At 39.9% G+C, this 12,723-nt stretch overlaps 1 protein-coding gene across 3 annotated transcripts in view; it reads right to left on the reverse strand.

Annotated features, from left to right (window-relative positions):
* LOC133502157 (leucine-rich repeat-containing protein 4C-like) overlaps positions 1 to 10,504 on the reverse strand; it is a 76,271-nt gene extending 65,767 nt beyond the window's left edge. For 2 of the 3 annotated variants that reach the window (XM_061822632.1, XM_061822630.1), the window contains exon 1: positions 10,344 to 10,504. The gene's annotated coding sequence lies outside the window, so the exon portion shown is untranslated. Of the gene's footprint in view, positions 1 to 9,649; positions 9,774 to 10,343 lie in introns of those variants that run through there. The other variant, XR_009795380.1, reaches the window with a different exon arrangement.
* Positions 10,505 to 12,723: the final 2,219 nt, after the last annotated feature.

Genomic DNA, 12,723 nt, shown 5'->3' on the forward strand with positions numbered 1-12,723 from the left:
ATACAAATGGGGCTTGTAATTTCAAAATCAGAGCAAGTCAATACAAATAAAGTATTAGATGTTCAAATAATGTGCTTAACTTTGGAATAATTATTTGAAAACACTAACAAAATACAGATAGTTCATGCTTTCATCATAAGGCTAAATACAATATCAGGCATTGTAAAAATGCATTATACGTAAGCTGAAGGGGTTTTCAGAATTTTGAGGTCATCTTTGGGTGTCCGTATTATATATGGGTGCACATTATACACGAGAAATTAGGGTAGGTTTTGTTTGACACTTGGGTGTTACACCTATGTGAACTGGAAACGCAAAAAAAGAATGGAGTTACTCTGCAGTTTACATCTGGGAAGACTTTCTATCATTCATCCATCTTTTCCACTGTTCCTCACTCGGGTCACGGGTGTGTTCTTTATACATGCTGGCTTTAGGCGAAGCCATGGACTGATCACCAATCAATTGCATGCCCTTATAGACATAGAATCCTTCACACACACACATTCACAATTATTGACAATTTAGTTTACATTTAGTCTAAGATGCATGTTTTTGGGAATTTGGAGGAGAGTATCCATAGAAAAACAATTCCAGCACAGGGAAAACAAACAATTCGGGTGAAGTAAATCCAGTAAATAAATAAATAAGAAGTGTTTTTCTCCAACTTTGTTGCTATTGTGTAGCTACTCTAGGTGAAATACATAGCGTGCCTGTTTTCTTATGTGTGACTGTACTGAGTGATATTGTTTTTCTACTGCAAATGAACTTCTTCAAGATAGCTGATGGCCAGTTTGTATTGATTTCATGGGTGAAAAATACGTGAGCAACAGACTGCAAAACTCAAACCAGATGTCCTGCCCTTAGAATCAAATCCTGCACCTGTGGGTATGCAGAACTCTCTGTAACACTTAACGCACACTCCAACCCCTTTGGCAGCCCATTAAATCCAGCAAAGAAATTCTGATGAGCATGTGCTTACATCATCAGTTTCTTGTTTTGTAATGAGCATGTGGTAATGATATGAACTTACACTATATAGACCTCCCTATCTTTATTTCTGTCTGCCTGCCTGCCTATCTATCTATCTATCTATCTATCTATCTATCTATCTATCTATCTATCTATCTATCTATCTATCTATCTATCTATCTATCTATCTATCTATCTCTATCTATCTATCTACTATCTATCTATCTATCTATCTATCTATCTATCTATCTATCTATCTATCTATCTATCTATCTATCTATCTATCTATCTATCTATCTATCTATCTATCTACAACATAAAAAGTGGGCCAGACATGCATGTACAATAATAATGATGCCGTATTAATGTGCTTTCAAAATATGTATGTTTAACTATATTTTTCATTGTTGTGGTTGCTTTGGGGTATTTCTAAAACATTGTCTCTATCATGTAGTCCAGAGTTGCTCAATGCGTCGATCGCGATCCAGTGGTCGTACCCCAAAAAAAAAAAAAAAAAGACATCAGCCAATGTTCCCTCTAAACTGCGCGCATGGGCAATTGTACACCGTTGATGCAGTCTCTTCACAGATATTTTGCATTACGCACAAAAAAAAAATCTTGTGCAAATTGAAAGTATAACATACAGCTATTTAGTTTGTTGCATTTTCCAATGTGGTTCAATGCGTGAGGGATGACTGGTGGTTACATCCACTGGCACAATTCACATACGTAATGTAAAAAAAAAATGAAAACAAGGAGCCACTGGTTTCTTTTAGGCAGCACACAGAACTTTCTCTAACAACGACCACTGCTCCACCACACTCTTTTTCCTAGTTTACCTTACACCCGCCCCCCTTGCCCTCTTAAAGATGTACACTCATACTTACAAATGTTACAGTTCTTGCGCAGCCCATCAATGTGTTTTATAATGACACCGTCCACCACTGGGGCTTAAGTTAGCAACACAGTCTGGGCAACATAGAGCAAAGACGAGCGAGACATGCTGCTTCTGTTTACTTTCAATATTAATGGAGAAAGTTAAAAAAGAAATGCTGGATGAGATTTTCTCTTTTCCGAATGGGAAAGGTCTGGTCTGAAGCCAAAGCAGTAAGTGCAGGATGAGATGGTGTTTAATTTTAAAATTCTACCTTGGCACAGCCTGATCCACGATAAAAGCACAGACAATATAGTGCACAAAAAGCTAATTCTGTATTTTTAATATAGGAGGCAACATAACATTAAACTTAAAATGGTTTGGGAGCATCATCATCATCATCCCGTCCACCCCCCCAAACCCGTCATCGGTAGCTCGCAAGGGCTGGCTGCTTGAAAAGTAGATCTTGGGGTAAAAACATTTGGGCACCCCTGATGTAGCCAAATGCTTATTACAGTCATACCGTTGTACAGTGCTGCAAATGAATATCGAGTATAGCAATATCATTCATCCATTTTCTGTACCACTTATCCTCACTAGGGACGTAGGAGTGCTGGAGCCTATCCTAGCTATCTTCAGGCTGGGGGAAGGGTACAACCCGAACTGGTCACCAGCCATTTACACGGCATATAGAAAGAAACAAACATTCACATTCACACCTACAGGAAATTTAGAGTTATCAATCAACCTATGACACATTTGTGGGATGTGGAAGGAAATCGGAGTATCTAGAGGTAAGCCACGCAGGCTTCGGAAGAATATGCACACTCAACACAGGGAGGGCCAGGATTTGAATCCCAGTCCTCAGAACTGTGAAGGAGATGTGCTGACCAGTCGTTCACCATGCCACCCATGTACCAATATGTTCAGTTGAAATATATATTTATTATCATTGTGGGGGAAAAACTAAATGTTTTGCATTGTTTTGTGTTTAACAAGGTTATATGAGATCACCCTTTTTTTTTGTAGTTAAAAATCATAGTCAAATCTCAGTAGACATTTTGTAAAAAATGACTGAATGGCATCTACAATATGTATAAAGGAGCTCTATTGTGTTTTTCATCAATTGGATACATCCCCATTGTATTAGCTGCAAGGTGAATTCATATTTAGTATTTTACACTTCAGTACATCCAAGCTCCATGTGGAAAAATTTGCTGAAGGCTGCCTGTGCTATATTACAATAAATATGAAACTGCATCCCTTTTTTAAATTGTGTTTTTCTTTATTAACATTTCACTTGCTGGCAACTAACGAAACACTACATGAAAAAGACAAGTGCTGATTTTCCACAAGGCGGAGCTCATCAATTGTACCAGACCAAATAGTTTTTATGGTTACAGGTCATTTTCTTTTCTTCTAGAGACAATGGAGGATGCTTTCACCTCAAGATTCAATTACCCTCAAGCCTACTCTGAGAAAGTGTGAACGACTTACATAAAAACGGAATCATCCAGTACGAGTATTTTGAAATAAGTAAATGCAGATGCTTGCTCGTTTTGTAGCCCATGGCTGGTGTCTGCTGACAACCTTTATTCTCAATAGCAGTTAATCAAAATCCTGGGGACGCAGTAGTCTCTGGCCTCCACCGTCTACCGTCTTGAGTGAATAGTTTCCTTTTTTGTTTGTTTGTTTGTCCATGTCCTTAAGCGGCTCCTCACTGTAAACTCAACTGTAGCCTACAAGACTGTAAAGACAGCTCTTTGGTGCAACATTTTTTCCCCAGCTTCATGTTTTGCTTTTTTTTTTTTTCTTGCAGGGACTTAAATTTATTTTCATGCATATTTTCTGTCAAATAAAGGGAAACAGCACAAATTTGCCCTCGGCCATTTCACATTTCATTTAACCCCAAAGTAAGCAGCAGGAATTAATGTGTGGACCTGACTGACCCTATACACAGGTCACCCAACTGTCCCGAAGGCAGAGAGAATTCTTCCTGTACAGTGCATATGCATAAACGTCTCTTCATGTCTGTGTTTGGGTATGTGTTTGAGTATTTATGGTGAACTCATGCAAGCATATTATCAGAGCCGTTACATTAGTCCCATCTCGGATGCTGTCACTCTACATTTTAGCAATGTTGCGAGGCCAAAAAGGAAAAAATACTGGCATTGCAGAGGAAAAGGTACAGATTAGTGTGTCAAACGGGGTGGGAACTGTGAGGAAAAAAAGGTATGACGTGATAAATCCTGGTTATGGTCGCTGGCCTCTACTGAATTTACGAAGGTAGCAAAGGACAGTTATAATTCCAGTTAGTTATTCAGTGATGAAAAAAATCCCATGCTGTTTTGTTTCAAAGAAGCAAAAAACAAAAAGTAGGCTCCTCTGACTGTCAACCCCAAAGAACACACATCTCTGTGTTCCATTTAATCCACTTATGTTCTCATGATAGTTGTAGCGCAAGAGAAGGGGGTAAGACGGAAAAAAAAAGATAAGTGATCCCTAGACTCTAAAATGACAGAATACCCCTTTTATGATGTCAAGCAGATTATTCTCTAAAATGGATCGGCTGAGCCGAAACACCAATTGATTAATCCATCGACTGGAGGAATGTGCTCTGGCTGTCCCTCTGCTCAGCTCTTATTCCCTTGGACACAACAAGTACACAGACATGCTGGAGAGGATGACTAATGAGTTGGGCGACCGCAGATACCGATCGTGTCCATCACTGTCGGGGTGATGTGTAATAACACTCTTGCTTTGGCCTGGTTACTGGAGATTGTAATTATGCAAGCATGAACAACATCCAGTAACATTGCCAGGTGCAAAGTAGGACTAGACACTTTTAACTGTCCTTTCTAGACTAGACTAGGACGCTTCTTAAAAAAAATTAAGCTTAGATTAAACTACCGTGTGACAGTTGCTTACTCGATTTCCCTGCTTTCTGTCAGGGGAAAAAAGGTAGCAGGACTTCTTTCCATTTTTAACTGTAAAAGCACTGTTTTGCACACACTGCTGACAATTGTCATTGTCTTTTGGTGTTGTAATGACAATAAACTGATAAATGAAACTAGTTGACAAATCTGACCACAACAGCCTCTTCAAAGCACTAGAGCTGTCTTTCAGGTGTGCTTTTATCACAATCACATCATCCGCCTCTGATGCAGGACTCGCCACACCATGCCGGCGGCCATTGTGTCAAGGTTATTATTAGCTGGAGCTTAGGAAAAAAAAGGATTCAATAAAGATTCCACCCACTGGAAGTACTGCAACACAGTAAAACCTCAGTCTGTGGAAGAACTGGTCTGGGAAAACGATGGAGAAGATGTCATGTTTGAAAGGGTGCCACACATAGTTTCTGCTGAAATAAATAAATAGTATGCCCGTTATTAGGTTTATCTTTAAGTCCAAGGCAATTTAAGGCTGTACGCTGCAGTCCTATTTGGCCATATTCCCCAATTTTTTTTCCATATCTACAGGTTTAGAGGAGGCATTTTTTTTTACGGACAAGCTGTCAGGATGTGCCATATTCAGTAAAAATAAATGAACACAACCGGCTTAAAAAATGTTAAATAGAAGAACTCATCATAATGCAGAATCAATGTGATCCCTGGGCTTGTTTCTTCTATCCAGTCGGCTTCATAATTTTGTCTTTATAAATGTCACATCAGCAAGCTTTACAAAGATAGGATGTTGGAAACGGGAGCATGGTATTCAGTTGATCTCTTTCTTTCAAAAAAAACCAAAACTCTTAGTGGCTTATCTTTTAGTCCAGGGAACTTGATGTCCACGTTTCGTTGCGTAGTTTCTTGCCACATTGGTTGAGAGATGAAGAAATGGCTGTTTTACATGTACGAGGAAGGCTATGCACAAACTACACAGAGGTGCTCCACAGGGCAATGCATAGGTCACGTGATGCAATGTGAGCCTTGTCGACTACAGAATATAAAGTGGCATTAAAGTATCACCTATCACCAACAAGTGCCGTCTAGTGTTGTTTCATTCACTAATGTTTTGTTAAAATGAACAAAACAAGCAGACATGCAGAGAGCATGCAAATTCCACACAGGTGAAACCGGATTTGAATTTGAGTCCTCAGAACTCGGAGGCAGTTGTGTTAACAAGTCATCTACAGTGGAGGCCTAAAAATAATAATAATAATTTATTTTATACAAATGCTCAATTCACATAACTCAAGGTCACCTTATGAATTATGGGGTAAAAAAATTAAAACAGTAAAAGCATCATGAAAACAGAAAAAAAAACAAAAGCTACAGAAATAAAAACGGGTGTAGTGCAAGTGTTCGGTTAAGGCGAGTATGTAAATATTACATTTTTGTTGCTGTGAATTTCTCATATTGTTGTCATTGTGAAAGATGGAAAAGTAATAAGAAAGAAAGATACTGCATGTACATCCTCCATGCTGGTGTTGTATTGACACATTAATCCACCCCTGTCATCAGTTTAGGGCGCTTGCATTTACAACTTATCCTGTTATCTTGCCCATGTCCACACTTCTTTTTTTCCACATCCAGGATTTTGTGCTTCCAGCTCCTCCTGGAATTCAAACCTGACGAATTGATCCTCTTGTCCCCAAAGACAACAGACTGGAGAACTGAAAACAGATCTATATAATTACACAATTTTTCGTTAAATGAACCCTCTTGAGATATTGCATCATCAGAGAAGATGGAAAATATGGTAGTAACTGCATTATTGAGCCAAGACTCTTGCAGTGAAAAAATGAATGCTAATAGTGTTCTATGATGGGCTTTGTAGAGATTAATCCGATTTGAGAAATGATCGTTTCATTATATGGCACAAAGTCCTGGCCCTGATCTGAACTGGCCACAAGCTGAAGCAGGAAATAAATGACAAAAGAGCGTGGGAAGTGGACATGGCTATACAGTAAAGTATGTCGTGACCCCAGTCTCTCATAACTGTGCTCTTTTCTATGCAACAACTTCATTAATTTTCTGACGTACCTTCTCTGGATGATTTTCAATGGATGCACAAGACAGCAACCAACTAGATGAATTGTACTTGATACAGATGTCTTGGTGTGAATAGCACGAAGACTCCTTTGGTCTTCTAACTGCATCTGCTCAAAGGCTAATGCCAACTCCTTGGAGGGTATATATAGCTTTAATAACATACTGTATTTAAAAATAGCATAATTGTCTGTACATTTCAAAATTAAAGGATGTTTACATTGGCATGAATGGACATCCTTTTGTGTGATGGACTACAACAAGGGAAAGTAATCATCTCTCTTTATACTACACTCAATTAACATGCACTACTTTACTAAGTGCAAACTTGGGAGTGGTGGCAACCTCGTTGGAGATAAAAAACTAAAATCAGTATTCTAAAGTGTCTCAAGGTGATGTGACTTCATCACTCAATGTTTTTCTCTCATTGGATGAATCATGTTCTGTATTTTTCACACACTGGATAATAAAATCCATTATTTATGTGACAAGTAAGCGCTAACCCCATTTATACATTTACCACAAAGGATGGTTTATAGTTGTGATTATGAGTGACATACAGTACACAAAAGAATCACCTGTGTGGGAGTAAATGTTAGTAGATGCTACTGCTTAATTTCTTCTGGATGACAAAATGCGAGTAATAAATTCCACTGGCTGCATCTTTTGACAACTATGATAGCCAAATAGAGCCTGAGGTTTTACGAAGTACTTTTACACCAGGACATTTCACTGAGTGGAACTTGAAAGAAATGGTCTCCATTCATACCATCCACGCGTGTGGAAATAATTTTTATAAGATTCTATGTTTTAAGTGTGTTAGTGGAAGGTCTCCACCATCCATCCATTCATCCATCCATCTAATCCATCCTCTCTACCACTTCTGGCAAGAAACCAAGAAACCCTGAGGTGGTCAACAGACAATCGCAGGGCTACCATACATCAAAGCAAAAACAACTAAATACTGATTGGAGGTCAGGGGGCTTTGTTTCTTCCATGCTAACATTTACTGTATCAAACTACAGATACAGTAATTCCTTTTGCCATCTGGAACCAGTAGGGCGTGTTCTACCAGAATACAGCAGCCAATCATAGTGCAGTGGTGCCTGTCCTGGAGCCAGTATTATTGGACCAGGCCGTGTTATTTTCTCAAATATACAAAATATTTACATGTGTTTTTTAGGTCCACAATAATAGCCATAAATTGTGTTTTTTTATCATTTTGTGTGTGCAATTATCATTGCTTATCTCTTGTGAATATTAAATTCTGCCTCCAAATTGTTGATGGCGTATTTTTGGATCAGCGGGCATGCACATTTATTTTTGAGACAAACAATGCAGTTTTCAAGATATTCACAAAACACAGAAGTTGAGAATATGAAAATCATGGGTATATTTTTTGACCTGAAAAAATATGTAGATTGTGGATATATATTTACAAATAATTTTGAGACAATCTGTCCCTATGTATTTGGAAGAGATAATGCCCAGGCTGGGCCGCGAATAGTTGAAATCCACAGATGGTTGACGTCCATTGAACCTCCAAAAATCTTGAATTGGTGGGGATAACTACCCCCCACCGGGCACCCAATAGAAAAATGAAGAAAAAAAAGGAACATTTTGGAAAAAAAATGTAAATAGGCAAATCAAAGTGTGCTGAGCCAGGACTATGTGGAGGTACACTGTATACCTTTCTGCACCTTGCTCTTTCAACTATATAACACAGCTGTGCTGGAATAGCAAAGGCCTTTCCCAAACATCAACCATGGAATTGAATATGGTGAACCAGTGAAATTAAATTCAGGAGCAACAACTGACAGATGATGGCATGAGTCTTAAAACATAAAGCGCCATATAATGCACGATGTTGCAAGAAAGGAAAGGCTGCTTTCTTTTTCAGCACACCAAAAAGGTGACAGTTCTATCACAGGGAGTCATGGAGCCATGGAACAAGTGCCTTCTGTCTGGGCCCAGGCCATGCCAAGAAGATCCAACGTGACAGGCAATGTCTGACTATTATGCCAACCAATCATGGGATGACCACAATGTTAAAGACAAAACACTCTTTCTATATTAAAACAAGTTGTATTTAAAAGTCACACAAGATCTGCTATACCACACACTCAACTGAATTCGGCTGGCTGCACATTGATTGAGAGATGAAGAAATGGCTGTTGCCTACTTTACATTCAGCGGATGTGCAGTGTACAACTCCATAGTGGTAAATATGAATCATAATAATCTTTTTTTTCTTTCCATGAAAGAGAGCCACCATTTCTTTTTAAATACCCCATGTGAGCTTCATTGAAAAGCAGCAAGTCTTCAGAAAATGTGATGCAGTTTCTTCTATCTGGCAAAATAATGTTGGATTCAAGATCAATCATATCTCATCACCGACTATAAAGACAGCCTTGTTGCAAACGTTTATGCATCATTTTGTTTTTCTATCGGGAGACGTGAGACAGGAGAGGGACATTTTCTACACGCACACACACACACACAGAAACACAAGCTTACTTGTTCATGTAGGCAGTCATCGTGCTGGATGAGACTTTTTAAGAGTGATCCGTCTCTTGGTCAAATCACCAAAAAACTGCATTTAAAAAAAATCCGCATTTCTCAGGCGATCGGGCACAATCCGATGCTATTTAGTCCCACTCTTATAACAGTAAGCATTCCATCCATCAGTCCAGATCTGGAATAACTCAAAATTATGGTGAGATATCCGATATTGCCCCTTTCCATGACACTTTTAGCTCGGAGGGACCCAAGAGTGCCATTCTGCAACTGCTCGACCCATTAATGTCCCACTTTTCTCCTGAGTTGTTGGTACGTGTGGACTTGAACTTGTTATTCCTTTAGTGCTGTAAATGTACAAGGATAAAATGTGGATAAATCTCCCCATATGATGTGTGATTCACCTTCCAGATTGATACATCCTGAAAAAAAAAACAAAAAATAAAACCCTTTTCACTGCAGATCAGTGTCCATAGGTAGATGACATTTCTTTCAATATCCTCTCACTTTTGGAAATGTCACTCTCAACAAGTCCATTTCTTCTTAGCCGTTCAATAGATTTAATCGCACACCTCGGTGTGGAATAAGAGTCTATATTCTCCCCTCAAGATTTGTGGACGCACAGGGAAGTCTTAAACGTAACGTTACGCTAAAGAACTACTTAATTAAGTCAAAGAGAAGTCACTGTATCTTCCATGCCCCCCCACCCCAAGGTTCCTTTCTCCACGACCAAAATGAACATTATGCGCGATATCGACAAACAACCCCCCCCCACCACCACCACCACCACCACGAAAAAAAAAGCCAAAGGGGAAAATCCAGCGATCAGCCACAAGAAGCCTATTATAACATTTTAAATTCAGCGTGAATCTTTGCGCCTAAAGCTTAAGTACTCTTGTCTCCTCCTTGCACTGATATCATCGTGTGTAGACTGATGCCAGGCTTCACTTGTGCGCCACACGTGCGTAAATCTCTCAAAATCAAAGTCTCACCTATCCACTGAGGAGATCCACACACAGGCACAGATGATGCTGAGTGCCTCTCATTCACGCGTCCTTCTATCCGTCTTTCTCCTCCTCAAGGGACGGCAAACGCTTGGGGCTTGTGACCACGGGATCCGGCTTGCGCGAAACGGAAATGTTGTGCACCTCAGAGCGTGTTCCGGACGGCACAAGCAACAGCGGACAGGCGCAGAATTGATAAGCAGTCATGTGGGTTACCTCCCTCTGACAAAGTGCTCCCTCAGTCACTGCTGCTGCTGCTGTTGCTGCTGCTGAATCAGGAGCAGAGGTGCAGACGTTGCTTCTCTTCTCCTCCCTCAAGTTGACATGTTGCTCATTTTCAACTTGCCAAAGGCATCGCTTGTTTGGAATCATCACATTTCTGTGATATTGGTGCCCATTCATGGATTTTTGTTTTTATGTGTCAAAATTATTGTTTAAATGTTCACCAGAGACAGAGGAAGGGGGCGGGAGTCGGGAGGGGTGGGTGGTGGGGGGATGCCGTGAAAATGTGAATTGGACCGCAAATATGTGTGGTTAAAAGGACACGACTGCCACCTACCGAAGCTGCACGTTGCTTTGTTGTATTGTGGATTGTGCCCCAGGCTCTTTGGGCAGAGGACATAATACACTTTACTCGCAGAGAGCTCTGATTAGTACTGTGTATCTATTTGAATTAGGACATGCCTCGGGACACAGTGTATACCTCTAACAGATGCAGAGCATACTGAGGGTGAAGGGATTTTTATTTTTTCCACTTCAATTTGCCTTTGGAATCTTGTTCCAAACGTGGTTGTCATCCTGAGCACTTCCAAGTACACTTGTACCGGAGCATATTGCTGCCACCGCAAAAAATAAATAAATAAATAAAAATAGAGTTTCACTAACATGTTATGACGTGATATGTTTCATGTTAGAACGTGAATAATTTCATGTTCGAGTATGAAAAGTTATGACTCACAATATATTTAAGGCACCATCATCAAAAAATGTCACACATTAAAGGCTAATAATGCTAATTTGGCTTAACGAATTAAAATAAAGGTAGCCATACATGCATCCATCCATTTTCAGACTGGCTTATCCTCCCATGGGTCACAGGAATGCTGGAGCCTACCCCAGCTGTCAACGGGCAGGAGGCAGGGTACACCCTGAAGTGGTTGCCAGCCAATCGCAGGGCAAGTGGAGACAGACAACAGTCCCTCCCACAATCACATCTGAGGGCAATTTAGAGTCTCCAATGAATGCATGTTTTTGGGATGTGTGAGGAAACTGGAGAGCCCAGTGAAAACCCATGCGGGCACAGGGAGAACATAAAAACTCCACACAGGCGGGGTCGGGATTTAACCCCTGTCCTTAGGATTGCGATGCTGACATTTTACAGCTGTTTTATAGCTGTAGCAGTTTTACCGTACCGCTAAATTCAAGATATTTAATGCTTTGTTTTCAAGAAGAACCATATAATTTTCACTTAACGGTGCATATGCTTTGGAAAAATCTTGAATCTGAACCAACACTTTGTGCAACGTTCCCTGGCATATGGTCCACCCACCAGCTAATACAGAAAAACAAACAAACGAGCAATGAAAACAATGACATTGTGATGAGGGGGTGTTGCCATTGCTGTTGTAGCCACATAACTGGAGCTATCACATGCCCACCCTATTTTAACCTTTATCATATATTATTGCTCACATCACCTTTCACCTGGAACTATATGCTCAATTTTGCAAACACAAACACACACACACATGCACACATAAAGGACATCAGCAGACTGTGCCAGAAGATGTGAAGGTCCATCTGAATGTCAGAGTAGAGATATGTCCATCTAGCTGTCAACATCTGATAACTTTTCCCTCAATGCCGAAAGGCTCTGTGCCATTTATCCATCTCCATAACCAGCCTCCTGACAATCTCTGTGTCCCAGGCATGTAGAGTAAAGACCACTAAATGATTGCATTATTAGACATAACATAGATGTAAATTTGACATTAAACATAGACATTAGATGTAACATCCTTCCTATATATTGCTTATTTTTGACCCCACATTTCTTGGTTTTCCTAAACAGAATCTAACAGATGCCATTAATGTATCAATTTAGATTGCACTATGAAACGTTGAACAAAATGTTGCTGAATCTACTGTACAATATGTCGATGTCAAACTTTTACTTTAGCGTCAGATGTGTATTTCTAGTGAGCAATCTTCTTGCTTCTGGTCTTACACGTAGCATGGCTTCAGTGATGGCTCCACTGAGTAACACGCTTCATTTTAGTTTATGTGGCTTTGGAGACCACAGCATCTCCACTGCTGGAAACATTTAAGTTTTTGAAGAGATGCTTCGGGATGCTCAAATATTGTTGCA

Source organism: Syngnathoides biaculeatus, chromosome 6, assembly GCF_019802595.1.
Source record: "Syngnathoides biaculeatus isolate LvHL_M chromosome 6, ASM1980259v1, whole genome shotgun sequence".
NCBI classification, from domain to species: Eukaryota; Metazoa; Chordata; class Actinopteri; order Syngnathiformes; family Syngnathidae; genus Syngnathoides; species Syngnathoides biaculeatus.